Source organism: Macaca mulatta, chromosome 4 (assembly GCF_049350105.2).
Source record: "Macaca mulatta isolate MMU2019108-1 chromosome 4, T2T-MMU8v2.0, whole genome shotgun sequence".
Classification (NCBI taxonomy): Eukaryota; Metazoa; Chordata; class Mammalia; order Primates; family Cercopithecidae; genus Macaca; species Macaca mulatta.
Window position 1 is genome coordinate 170,163,806 of NC_133409.1, and position 14,276 is coordinate 170,178,081.

Sequence of the window (14,276 nt, forward strand, 5' to 3'; positions counted from 1 at the left end):
AACAACAACAACAACAACAACAACAAGCCTACATGAGCCCTGAGCCCATCAGATTCAGGATGAGAAAAGGGCAGAATCACAACTTATAGCATGGGTGAAGCAGGAAAAATCAAACCTACTACATCCATTAGAAGGTGTTTGGGGCTGTCCAGAGACAAGGGCTACTTTGTCCTTGTTGGACCCTCCCTGGTGTGGCATCGCTGTGACCCAGTGGTAGAGTGCAGGGAGTCTGGCGACAAATGTTGTTTATCTGGTGCTGCCACTGATGCCCTCCTCTGTGGCTTAAACCAGTTCAATTGCCCTTTCTGTCCAAAACACGCAGACAATCATGCCTTCTCATATAGAGAAATACAAGTGTTATTGAATTAATTCCAAAATATTTGTAGGAGCCCAAATGTGAGCTAAAGTTTCACACATATTCTTTACTCACTGGCACATTCAAGGGAAAAAGTGATCTGGTTTTTCAAGTACTTTGTGGTCACTAGATACCATAAATGATAACAAAAATAGTAGCAGGTACTTTTTCAGGCACTAAGTGTGCCAGGCACAGCACTATGGGATGTTCTATATAATTTACTTCCCATACAGCCTATGAGGTAAAGCACTGTTACTCTCCAATTTTATGGATGAGGAAACTGAGCCTTAGAAAGGTCAACAAACTTGCTCAATGTCACTCACTGAAAAGGTAGCATAATTGGAATGGAAACCTCAGTCAACCTAACTAAAAACATTAAGCTTTTAAGCAAAGCACCTTGATTTCCATAAAGACTGAATTTTCAAAATCTGTCCTATTTCACCAGTTGTCCCATAACCTGTTGGACTATCCCAGAAATGAACAAAACCTGGCATCCAAACTGCATTTCTCAGACCATCTCTTACGCTGAAAGTAACATAAAAGTCCTCTGTAAGGTCACAAGTCCTGGTCCTTGACATAGAAAATGTGGGCACCACGATCTATGCAGATGAGCAAATTTTAGAGAATTAGAGTGGAAGGCAATGCACTCAAAACCAAGACTCTTTTGAGCATCATGTTATCTTCTGTGATTTGGGAGGCACCAATGAGCTTTGTAGTACCTGGAGGTCATCCTCGTGAATCTCAGTCCTCATAATATTATTGAAGTGTAGAAAGGTAGGTTTCCAGCAAGTTTCAACAGATGGAAATCCAGATAAAACTCACTCTGCTGATATTAATTATTTAAGCAATGTTTTCTCGAGAGACTGCCATGGCCTTAAAAAGGGGCTCTATGAGCTGTTCTTTTACATTACGAATATTTATAATATTACAGCATCTCCATTTCAAGTATGTGCTTTAGTGAAAAACTTTGTTACGCTTTTTTAGCTTTGTTGTTTAGTTTTGTTTGTTGAGCATCAGAAGAGGTGGGAGTGATAGGGCCACAGTAGAGAAAAGACTAGAAATTCATGATCCACAGTCTTTTTGCTTCCCAAATGTGGTCCATGGTTTTGAAGATTTAAGAACCACAGATTTAAGATCATTTTTTAATTCCAATATTCAAATGTCCTCTTAAAAGATAAATTATACCACTTTAAAGAGTTGTTTCCATTTTCTTTTCTTTTTTCTTTTTTCTTTTTTCGAGATATAGTCTCACTCCATCACCTAGATAAGGTGCAGTGGTGAAATCTGGGCTCACTGCAACCTCTACCTCCTGGGTTCAAGCTGTTCTCGTGCCACAGCCTCCCCAGTAGCTGGGACTACAGGCGTGCACCACCACGCCCAGCTAAGTTTTGTATTTTTAGTAGATACAGGGTTTCACCATGTTGGCTAGGCTGGTCTCGAACTCCTGACCTCAAGTAATCCATCCACCTCGGCCTGCCACAGTGCTGGGATTACAGGCGTAAGCCACCGTGCCCGGCTCCTCTTTAAAGAGTTGTTTCTATTGGATACATTCAAATCATATAATTTGCCCAAACTGAGAGAAAGGCAGAAAAAGAAGGAGAAAGGCAGTGAAAACTTGAATACCTCCTCTTTATAGATACTATTCTAAGGACACTTTCCTTTTGGTTCTAACATCACCATATTTTGCTTAGAGCAGCTCATGGGGGCAAACAATAAAAAATAAATAACAATTAGAAATAAACTCTTCCAAACTAACACCTTGCCTATTTCTCAGGCTCTTTAGAAGTCAGTGTTGAAAGAATCCATGTAGCATTTCTCATTCATGCTGAGTGAGCTGTTATCGGTTCCCATATTGATTTTTATCTCCATGCAGCAAGCCTCAAAATGCCACTGCCCCGAGCTGGAATCCCACCAAGCCGATCCCTTACGTTTCCGTTTGTTTTCCAAGTCCTCTTTCCTTTTTCTTCAGCCACAAATTCTCCCAGAACCCACTTTCCCCAAAATAACAGCTGCGGATTGGATTTTTTCCTTTCGTGTCTCTTTAAGTCAGAAACTTCCTGAGGTTCCTAAGAGCTGCCTGCCTCAGCAGGCACCAGGACTCCCAGCAAGGCTCCATTGCAGTGGGATTTGCAAGTGAATCTCCTTTAAAAACCATCACCAGTTTTGTATCCATCTCCTCTAACTTTGAGGCGTCTACACTAACACCGTGGGCTCCAGGATATCCTATGAACCCGGTCTGAGGATTTCAAAACCAAATCTATTCATATTGGCAGCTCCATCAAAGGAAAATTCTCTAAACCGAACAAAGCATAAAACCAATACAAAATCCACCTAACAAATAAACAAAAGGCAATAACATGATTTCCGATGCCAATGCCTACCTTAAAGGCTGCCCAAAGCTCTTTGCTCCCACATGCATCTGCCTCTCTGGGTCTGTTTCCTGGCTTTCCAATAGCTATGCTTTCTTAAATTGAGCAACAGTCTCCTCAAGTGTCGGGCTCTGAAAATACACATGCTACACACGCCCATGCAGCCTCTCGGTGCCAGGCAGCCCCTTCGCCTTCCTTCCCGGCTGTGCCAGTTCCCTGGCCGCTGACCAGCTCCCACGTGGGATGGAATGGAGAAGGGGAGGGTGTCAACCAAAGTCGGGGGATGGATTCAACTCACCGTGGACTAGGTGGCCACCCATCTGGCAGGAAGGGTCCATTTTATCCCTTTTCTAACCTGAAACCGCCTCCACGATGGTCTCTCCAGCCTCATTCAGAGCCCAGAACAGTTGGCAGGCACACCAACCCCTCCTGGGCGTGACCTGCGGGTACTCAGACCTCTCTAAAGTGGCAGCCTCCAGCCGGTGGGGCACAGACTGCCTCTTACCTTCACAGAGCCCCAGTCCTTAAAAGCCCAGCTGGCGTCTCCAAGGAGTCCTGTGTTTTACTTGACATCGGAGGCAACCGGTTTCAGAAACAGGGAACATTTCCAAATGAAACAGAAAGTAACCCGGGGATCCACACCAGACCCCCGACCTGCCTCGGCCATCCCCAATCTCTGGGAGTCTTCTGACTCAGCAAGCCTGTACAGCTGTTTCAGCCTGGAGAGGATTCAGAGGAAACTGCAGCTTGGAAGTCTGGAACTCACGGCCTGGGCTTTTTTTTTTTTTTTTAAGAGTATTTGTTGAGCTTTTTAACATGCAGTTTGTCTCCTTCTGCAGGGAATTACTCAGTGATCCCGTCACCTGACTCAGGGCAGTTCCATTATATAATTCTAACTGCTATTTGATCTCTGATCGGAAAACCACACTTGCCTCCCCTTTCCCCCACCCCCTGGCATCATCCACCCCACCCCATCCCCTAGGAAGGGAAGAGGGAGGGAGACCTCAAAACGTGAACCAATGACAATTAACTTTCCTTGAACCTTCCCTGGAAGGACTGCATTTTTGCAATGCACTTTATTTGCCTTCAGTTCAATTCTTGAGTAGAGGACCTCCCAAATGCCCATGAGGAGTGAGTGGGAATTTCTCAAGATGGGACGGTAGCATCTTTCTTGATTTAATTTTAGGATGGTTCTCCGTAGATGGGATAAATTGCTGAATGGATTTTCAAACGATCAAACGCATCGTCAGTTGAACAGCTTCAGGTAAATTTATAAAACATGTGCAAATAAAACCTAAAACCGAGAATCTCTTATTACTTTTGCCACATTTCCATGAAATGCCAAAGGGGTGGCTTGGATTGAGGGGTCTTGAGCCAAAATCCCTGCCCTGACCTTGATCTTCATAAACCCACTCCAGCCACCACAAATAAGCATAATGCCCAAGGGACAACATCTTGCTTTGCTAGGCAAACACCTCTGAAAGGGCAAGCCCCCAGCCTCCACTTTCAACCATATTGTAACCCCTAAGGCCACTCTATATAGACATTTTGAAGCCACGCCTGTCCTAGGTGAAGGTAGTAGTAATAATTCCTCAATGTCCCCCGAGTCCCTGTCTTAGCATCTGTTATCTCCGTCCGGATGTTACCCACTAAGGAGCAAGCATGTTCAAACATAATCGTCCCATGAATGGAACTTAAATGGCAATCAATGAGGGTAACACCTAAAGTATCATACAGTATGATGTAAAAAACACTCCAACCCGTTTGCTTTTTCCATGTCAAAGCCAAGATGAACTATCTGCGTAGCTCTGGACTCCCAATCTTCTCCCAGCCAGTGGAGCCTTGTTGCTGAATACAGGAAAAGAACTATTTATGTTGATGAGAACAAATGCTAATGTTGGTCAGCCTTCTATGGGATTTTCTAGTCTCACTGCTTTTCTCTCCCCTGGATCTTCCCAACCCATAATCACTGGAGGAAACTACTTTCTCCCTCCTGCCTTCCTCCATTATTGTAAGTAATGTCAGATACTATTTTCATGTTAAAATATGTGACATTAGATACTGTACCCTAAGAATCACATTCAAAATTCTTTGTAACTATTGTATCTATCCACATAGCCCCCTGAGGTCAGCATGGGGTAATGACTGTTCTTTTTATTTATTTATTTTTATTATTATACTTTAAGTTCTAGGGTAAATGTGCACTACGTGCAGGTTTGTTACATATGTATACTTGTGCCATGTTGGTTGTCTGCACCCATCAACTCGTCAGCACCCATCAACTCGTCATTTACATCAGGTATAACTCCCAGTGCAATCCCTCCCCGCTCCCCCTTCCCCATAATAGGCCCTGGTGTGTGATGTTCCCCTTCCCGAGTCCAAGTGATCTCATTGTTCAGTTCCCACCTATGAGTGAGAACATGCGGTGTTTGGTTTTCTGTTCTTGTGATAGTTTGCTGAGAATGATGGTTTCCAGCTGCATCCATGTCCCTACAAAGGACACAGACTCATCCTTTTTTATGGCTGCATAGTATTCCATGGTGTATATGTGCCACATTTTCTTAATCCAGTCTGTCACTGATGGACATTTGGATTGATCCCAAGTCTTTGCTATTGTGAATAGTACCGCAATGAACATACGTGTGCATGTGTCTTTATAGCAGCATGATTTATAATCTTCTGGGTATATACCCAGTAATGGGATGGCTGGGTCATATGGTGCATCTAGTTCTAGATCCTTATGGAGACCCAGAGATGCCAGTGTCATAGATGGGAGTTAGAAGACGGGTCTTCTGCTCTTGTTGTTCCGCTTTGCAGAGGAAAACCCAGATAAACATGAGAAAAATATAAATATGTAAACCTGAAAACCTGAATGACAGATTGATGTCTGTTTATGTCTCTCCCTCCAGGTGTAGTAAATACAAGGTATTGTGGCAGTTGCTATGGTAACTACTTTCTTAATAAGAATAAAGACACATAGGAAGGTGTTAGAAAACATCAGGCGGTGAGACATTCCTCAGTAACGGGAAGAGGAGGCAGTAATAAAAAACATACCCTTGGCCTGTACATAATCATTAAATACTGGCACTGCAAAACTCAAATTTCTTAGACCAGCACGTTCAATAGAAATATAATGTGGGGCCGGGCACGGTGGCTCAATCCTGTAATCCCAGCGCTTTGGGAGGCCAGGTGAGAATAGGAGTTTGAGACCAGTCTGGGCAACATAGCAAGACCCCATTGCTACAAAAAAATTTTTTTTAATTAAAAAATTAGCTGGTTGGGTGCACGTGTAATTCCAGCTACTGGGGAGGTTGAGATGGGAGGATCCCTTGAGCCCAGGAGGAAAAAGCTACAGTGAACCACGACTGTACTACTGCACTCCAGCCTGGGCAACAGAGCAAGACACCATCTCTCTCTCTCTCAAAAAAAAAAAAAAAAAAAAGGGAAATATAATGTGAGCCATAGCTGTGATTTTAAATTTTCTAGTAGTCACATTAAAATTTTTTAAGGGAAGTTGTTTTTGTAATATAGCTTATTTAATCCCATATACCCAAAACATTATTTCAACATGTAATCAATATAAAAATTAATGAAATATTATGTATTATTTTCATACTGAATATCTGAATATTGGTAAGTGTTTTATACCCTCATCACATCTCAAATAAGTCTAGCCACATTTCAAATACCCAGTAGCCACATGTGGTTAGTGGTTATCACATTAGATGGCCAAGCCCTGGATTATATTTGGCCATTTTGAGGTTAGAATTTATTTTGGGGGAGCAAATTTGTCTATCCCTACTTGCATATTTTAGAAAAATAAACTGCATTAATTTGATTCTAGCCCTATGGCATAATTCAAGTGGTAATCTCTTGAGTGGAACAAGAAAACATCAAATAAGCCTGGAATTGAAATAGTATTAAAGATTCAACTTCTTTCTTGCCGCTAGAGGATCATGAAGATTAAAACATCAATCTTGGGTTTGTAAAAAGTTCTTTCCTTGTGTTGCCCCAGTTGCCCAAGCTCAGGCCCCCAAAGTCTTATCTTGACTTGACTCTACTTTCTACACATCCTCTCTCTCTCCCCATTTCCCCTAGCCCTCCTAATAGACCTCTCAATCTTTTTCTTTTTTTTTTTTTTTTTTGAGACAGAGTCTCACTCTGTCGCCCAGGCTGGAGTGCAGTGGCATGATCTTGGCTCACTGCAAGCTCCACCTCCCAGGTTCACGCCATTCTCCTGCCTCAGCCTCCTGAGTAGCTGGGACTGCAGGCGCCTGCCACCACGCCCGGCTAATTTTTTGTATTTTTAGTAGAGACAGGGTTTCGCTGTGTGAGCCGGGATTACAGGCATGAGCCACTGTGCCCAGCCAGACCCCTCAATCTTATCAAGTCTACCTGTCACCTTTTCTCAAGTGGCAGGGCCTCAGCCAGTACCCAAACTATCACGAGCACCCCTGCCTGGCCCTCCTGACTTCACTTTCTGACCACTTGAGTTCATTTTCTACCCTGCCTTCAGCGTGAGCATGTGTCCAAGCAGACATTTAATCCTATAGCTACTCAGCTTAAAACTTTTAATGGCAACCTACCGCCTTTCAAATGAAATCCACACTCCTTGCAGTGATATGCTAGGCAATCATAAACCGGCCCTGGGAGCATTTCCAGCTCATCTCTTTGCTGCACATTCTTTGAATTTACCCTAGTCTGCATGCTTAACTGTGGCATGACTTCTCAATCTCCCTGCCTTTGTTGAAAGTCTGTTTCGTTTGCCCGGAATGTTCTTCCTTGAAATGCCTACCCCTTACCAAATAGCAAAATCTTTCAAGCCTCGCTCAGCTATCTCCTGTAGTTTTTCCTAATCTTGTGGTCAAAATTAACAGCTTCTTCACCTATGCCATCACGCCACTTTTATAAGTCAATGTGTTATAACATTTATCACATTCAACTATAATCATATAATATGCTATACAAGGACCTTTCCAAGAAGACGAATTGTGTGTCATTTACCTGTGAACTCACCTTGGGACATAAGACTATTTCAATGAATGTCTGAGGAATTCCAATTCTCTCCTACTCTTCCTTCTGATTCTCTAATCCCTTGATGTATCATGGTTATCACCATCATCATTCTCGTCATTACACAGCAGCCAATATTATCAGCACTTACTAGGTATCAAACATTGTGCTAAGCATTTTACACAGATTTCATTTAATTCTAACAAAAAATCTATAAGGCAGGGACTTATAATATCCCCAATTTCTAATAGCTGTGGCATCTCAAATATAGTTTCATTCTTTCAGCCAGTGTTTTGAGGTTATTGTTATCAACACCAGTTTAGACAAGTTGATGTGTAGTTATGTCTCCAAAGTGCACAGGGTTACATATTTGTTAACTTATTTGTGAACAGGCTAAGGCATGTGTTTTTGTTTTATATTTTTAGTGTCTCTGACTCTTTAAAGCCTCCAAATTTTAGTGGGATGGGAAAATAGAAAACTAGCTTACTAGCATTTTGTGTAGAATGAGAATATTGTAGCTTTATTTATTTATTTATTTATTTGTTTGTTTTTGAGATGGAATCTTGCTCTGTTGCCCAGGCTGGAGTGCAATGCCACGATCTCGGCTCACTGCAACCTTCACCTCCTGGGTTCAAGAGATTCTCCTGCCTCAGCCTCTCAAGTAGCTGGGATTACAGGTGCCAGCCACCACGCCCCGCTAATTTTTATGTTTTTAGTAGAGACGAGGTTTCACCACATTGGCCAGGGTAATCTCGGACTCCTGACCTCAGGTGATCCACGTGCCTCAGCCTCCCAAAGTGCTGGGATTACAGGCATGAGCCACCCCACCTGGCAAGAATATTGTAGCTTTGAGTAAGGGCACAAGGGGCGCTGCTCTGTGGATGTCACAGGACTTGACATTCAGCCTTTTTCTCAGAGTCATTTTTGGCACTATTTTTGGCTCTCTAGTAGTTTCTACCATAATTCGGTTTATTGGTGCTTTAAAAAACGAACAGACCAACCATCCAATGCTGGCAAGGATAGGAAGGAACTCTCATTTATTGCTGGTGGGGACTCAAAATGGTACAGACACTTTGGAAGACAATTTGGAAATTTCTTACAAAACTAAACATGTTCTTATCATATGATCCAGACATCCTGTTCCTTGGTATCTACACAAAGGAGTTGAAAACTTCATATCCACACAAAAGTCTGCACATGGATAGCAGCTTTATGCATAATTGCCAAAAGTTGGAAGCAATCAAGATGTCCTTCAGGAGGCGTATGGATAAATAAACTGGTACATCCGGACAATAGAGTATTATTTAGCATTAAAAGCAAATGAGCTCTCAAGCCATGAAAAGACATGGAGGAAATCTAAATGCCTCCATGGAAAAAAGCCAGTCTGGAAAGGCCACACACTGTTTGAGTCTGACTACATGATATTCTGGAAAAGGTAAACACTACGGAGACAATGAAAAGATCAGGGTTGGGGGAGGGAGTGATGAATGAGTGGAGCACAGAGGATTTTTTGGGCAGGGAAATTACTTTGCTCAGATGATACTATAGTGGTTAGAACATGTCATTAAACATCTATCCAAACCCACAGAATGTTCAGCACCAAGAGCACCAAGAGTGAACCCTAATGCAGGCTGTGGACTCAGAGATGATGACATAGGTTCATCAATTGTCACAAAGGAACCACTCTGCTGGGGACTATCGATAGGGAGGCTGTGCACTTGTAGGGTAGGAGGTACATGAGAAATCTCTGTTCCTTCCTCTCAACTTTGCTGTGAACCTAAAACTGCTCTAAAGCCTGTTTTTTAAAACACGAAGGGACCAGAGAACGTCTTGCTCACGGGTGCCCAGGGCTGCGCTCACTGGCTCGAGTGCAATGCACCAGTTGTTTTTTACTGGGTTGTCAGTTACTCAAGAGTATTCATTGCTTTCTGCACTTTGTTTCCGCAATGCCACTACATAAGCAGCAGTGCAGGTACTAAAGGTTTAACAAACTCTTGTTGAAATAAAATGAAGATAAAATACACTTGATGCTTCTCATAATAAATACGTATTTTCACCTACTTAAACAGTATCATAGCCTTGATGTCAACAGAAAACTATTACCAATGGGGTTTCTGGAGGCTCTGGAGCCTGGGATAGCCTCAGACTTGCACAGGGCATGGTGCTAGGAGGCCAGGCTCAGGGCTAGAAGAGAAGCTGAGTTCTGTAAAAGCCTAATTCCCTCAGGAACTTGATCCAGGAAGAGGCTTTTTGCTCTGTGTGCTCTAAGGGTCAGCCTTTGGCCACCACTGCCTGGCTTTACAACACAGTGCACAGAGCAGAGCTGTCTCTGCTGGGCAAAGTCCTTTACCCTCTGAGAGCCTCAGTTTCCTCATCTATAAAAAGGGGATGAGGATATTGCAGATTACTCTGGGCACTGCACGAGATCATGTCTATAAATAAAGGGCTTGGCAGAGTGAGTGGCTAATATGAGTGTCAATGAATGGAAATTGTTTATTCTCAACATCAAATATTAGGAGATATTTCATGATCATAATAAAGTGTTGGAGATGGAATTAGGGTGTGAACTCCTCCTATCTCACCCCACCTTCTCTCTATCCCACTTGCTGTTGGCACATATTAAGATGGCGAATTTATTGACTTTCACAACCTGTCTTCCTTCTTTCCCTCTTTCTTCATTCTACCTCTTTCTCCCCCTTCTTTATTTTCCTTTACCTCTCTCTCTTTTTCTTTAACTTCCTCCTTTTCTTTTATTATCTTAAAAATGAGTTTATTTTGTCTCCTTGCTATTTCTGGCCAACTAACTAAGGGTCTTGTATGGAGATCTTTTTGCCAAGGCCATATTAACCTCACCAGGTTGCTAAACTTAGACTAGCCTGTTTCTGCTCTCCCTTGGAAGGTCTGCAATACCATAAACAAGAAAGGTATGAGGTCAAAGGATTCTTGTTCTGAGCAAAGGGGACAGTTTCACACAGAGCTTCCCAGAATGAAGGCAGGGCCTGACAGGAACGAGATGGGAGGCCTCCGGCATAATCTAAACAGAGCAGTTATTACCTTCCTCCCTGCCAAGTCAATGCCACTGCCCATCTCGGAAGCCATTTTTCAAATTGCTTTTTGGCCAGCTCAGCACAAAACCTACGTGACAGCTTTACTTTGGGAGAGCAACAGAAAAAGGCAGTCTCCTGCAGGATCAGGCCCTTTTGTTGGTCCCTCTAATTCTCTCCAAAGCACCATGTGGAATTTTTGTCATGACTTGTGCCCAAATAGGACGAAGACCCAGGGAAGATACAAGCACTCAGTGGCCCATGTAATGGTGCAAATGAATGAGGTGTTATAAGGTAGAAACTGCAGTAGGAAGAGGCCCGGGATGGAATTCTAGTTCTGCCACTTGCTCACGGGGGGCAGGTGAGTTAGCCTCTGTTTCGTAAACTGGGGGGAAGTTCTAAGGTGATGTTTGTAAAGCACCCGTCAGGTACCTAGGGCAGAGCAGGTGCTGAATGATCCTAGCCAGGCTGGTTTCTTAGTCTCCTTTTTCTCATGTATAAAAGGGAGAAAGACAACAATGCCCCTTTTGTAGAGTTCTTTGGGAAATTAAATGAGCTCTCTAGCAAATGGTGAGTACCACATGTGTGTGCCTCTCCTCCTCCCTTCTCCTGGAAAACCTCCAAGTTGCAGACTGTATTTTCCAAAGATGAACACAATCATGTCTCCTATCCCACCTTCTCTTCTAGAATCCTACCACTCCCCCATCAAATGGTGGAATCTAATTCCTCTCTCTGAATCTGAGTAGGCTTGGAACTTGCTTACACACCGTATGGTAGAAGTAATTCTGTGGGACTGCAGAGATGCCATCATAAAAGGCAATGTAGCTTCTCTCAAATTAGTTGGGATCCTTGCTATTGAAGCCTTCAGATGACACGTAAGCAGTTAACTGCTTTGAGGCCGCCATGCTATAAGGAAGCCCAACTTAGCCTGCGTGGAGAGACCAGAGAGTTCCCAGATGCTCCAGCCCCACCCTTCAACAGTTGCTGCCTGAACTGCAACCTCATGAGAGACTGAAACAAAAACTATTCAGGTGAGTCCTCCCAAATCCTGGTTCACAGAAACATGAGAGATTATCAAAATGATTATTGTTTTAAACAGCTAAGTGTTGGGGTGATTTGTTATGCAGTGAAAGAGACTTGGGACACTCCAGTAGCTATTTAATAAAAATCATAAGCAGCCCAGGATTGGAGCATTAGGTGCGAGACAGCAGGGGTCTATATAAGGCTTGGCCTCTTAGACATTCTATCAGCCGTGGGGATGGGCAACTCCATTTTCAAGTAGTAATCTAATCCTTCTCTTCCTCAGAGCACTGTGTACTTGTGTGTGTAGTGGTATGAGAAAATCCCACCATTGATCCAGATTGATTCGTGATTTTTTTTTTTCAAACCACAGAAGCTGTTTACGTTTATACTAAATCTTAAAGTTACCAAACCATTTTTGGTTTAAAAGGACATTAATACTAAACACTTTTTCAAAGTGTTTTATATCAGAGTTTATATATTCTTTAAATTTATTTTAAATAAAACCACCATAGCACTATATTCAGACCCCCTTCCTTGTTAGAATATCCTCTCCGACTCCCATGCCTTTTTGGCCAATGTATGTCTATACCACATTTGCCTCCACAGACTCACCTCTTCCAGGAAGCTCCCAAACAACCACAATGGACTTGGATCATTTACTTATTCTTCCTTCCCAATGAGCACTTATGCTAAGAGAGTGGTGTCTGTGCTGGAAGATGTTGCCCTTGAGTTACTGTTTACTGGACTTTCCTAGGTGTTTCATTGACATAGGTTGTATGTCCACTGTGGTGAAAATTCCTGGAGAATGTGGACCATTTTTCTTTTCTTTCTTTCTTTCTTTTTTTTTTTTGATGAAGTTTCGCTTTTGTTGCCCAGGTTGGAGTGCAATAGCACGATCCAGGTCACTGCAATCTCCACCTCCTGGGTTCAAGTGATTCTCCTGCCTCAGTCTCCCAAGTAGCTAGGATTACAGGTAGGCGCCACCATGCCGGGCTAATTTTGTATTTTTAGTAGCTATGGGGTTTCTCCATGTTGGTCAGACTGGCCTGGCACTCCGGACCTCAGGTGATCTGCCTGCCTCAGCCTCCCAAAGTGCTGGGATTACAGGCGTGAGCCACCATGCCCAGCCCCATTTTTCTATTTCTTTGTACTCCACTGTCACAAGGATTCCTTGCATCTGACCTTCAAGCATGTCTGTTATAAAAATTTATTTTGAAATGCTTTTATGACTTTCCACGCAAACAAAGAAAAACAGCTATAAATTGCCTGGAAGTAAAATTTAATATATTACTAAATTGTCAAATATTCAAATATTTCAGAATGTGAGAGCAGCTTTGAGTAAGGGCATGCGGATGAAAAATAGATGTTGAACACATTTTTAAAAAAACCTAATTGAAAGATAAATATGGCCTCAATTACCTCTTCCTAGAGGAAAATAACATGGGGTTCAAAGCTTAGGCACTGGAATCGGGCAAGGTCAGAATTTAAATCTTGACCATTATTACTTTAACTGTGTGACCTTTGATGAATTCACAAGTCTTGAAGGGGGATAAAAATAAAGCCTAGATCATAGGATTATTGTTAAGATAAATGCGGTGGTTTGTGTTAAATACTTAGCATCATAACTGGCACAGAGAAGGCATATATCTTACAGTTTATTATCATCATCAGCATCACCACCATGACCACCACCAACAACCCTATCCTAGTCACCATGATGGGTTTTGCTCTTAAGGCCTTAGAGCTGGCTGGGATATACCCCTTTCTTTAATCACCTTTCCTTCCACTGAGACATTTTCCCTTCAACCCAACTATATTTCTCAGCTTTTATGTTAATGTGATGATCATAATTGTTTCAAACAATCCAAATAATCTCAGCTGCTCTGTACAGCTTACCAACACCCAGCCATGACTTGACACTGGGTGTTTTCAACTGTCTCAGTCAGCATCACCTACTGACCAGATTAACCTAGAACAGGAAGTCTCTTTTGACTAATGATGCAGAACCATCCAGCTCCTAAGTCTGTTGCCAATCAGCTCGGCCTTTCCTTTAGGGATATGGAAAGGTTCATGGTGCACCTACAATGAGCCAACAGAGGAGAACATTGGGGTTGAAAAAGATAAAGTCTATTGGAAATAACATTACAGATTAGTTGTTCATTCACTTAATCATTTATATATTAATTCATCCATTCAACAAATAGTTATTAACAGCCTGCTATGGATCTGTAGGATATACAAACATGAAGAAAACAGAAGTGATTTCTGCCTCACAGTTTTCAGACTGGTGGAAAATAACTGCTTTGTCATCAAATGACCCTGAGTTTGAATCTGACTCTGTCACTTACTACATATTTAAATTGCTTAGACCTTTCTGAGCCTCACTTTTCCTTAGGGTGATTGTGAGGATTAAATGAATTCACAGAAGTTTACTGCTTACCACAGCCCCTGGCAAGATCTACCATTTCTTTC

At 42.5% G+C, this 14,276-nt stretch overlaps 1 protein-coding gene across 6 annotated transcripts in view; it reads right to left on the reverse strand.

Moving 5' to 3' along the window:
* The window catches only part of PHACTR1 (phosphatase and actin regulator 1), a 585,520-nt gene that overhangs the window by 336,575 nt on the left and 234,669 nt on the right, over positions 1-14,276 (reverse strand). For 2 of the 6 annotated variants that reach the window (XM_028846699.2, XM_077998524.1), the window contains exon 1: positions 3,230-3,468. The gene's annotated coding sequence lies outside the window, so the exon portion shown is untranslated. 6 annotated transcript variants of the gene reach the window in all.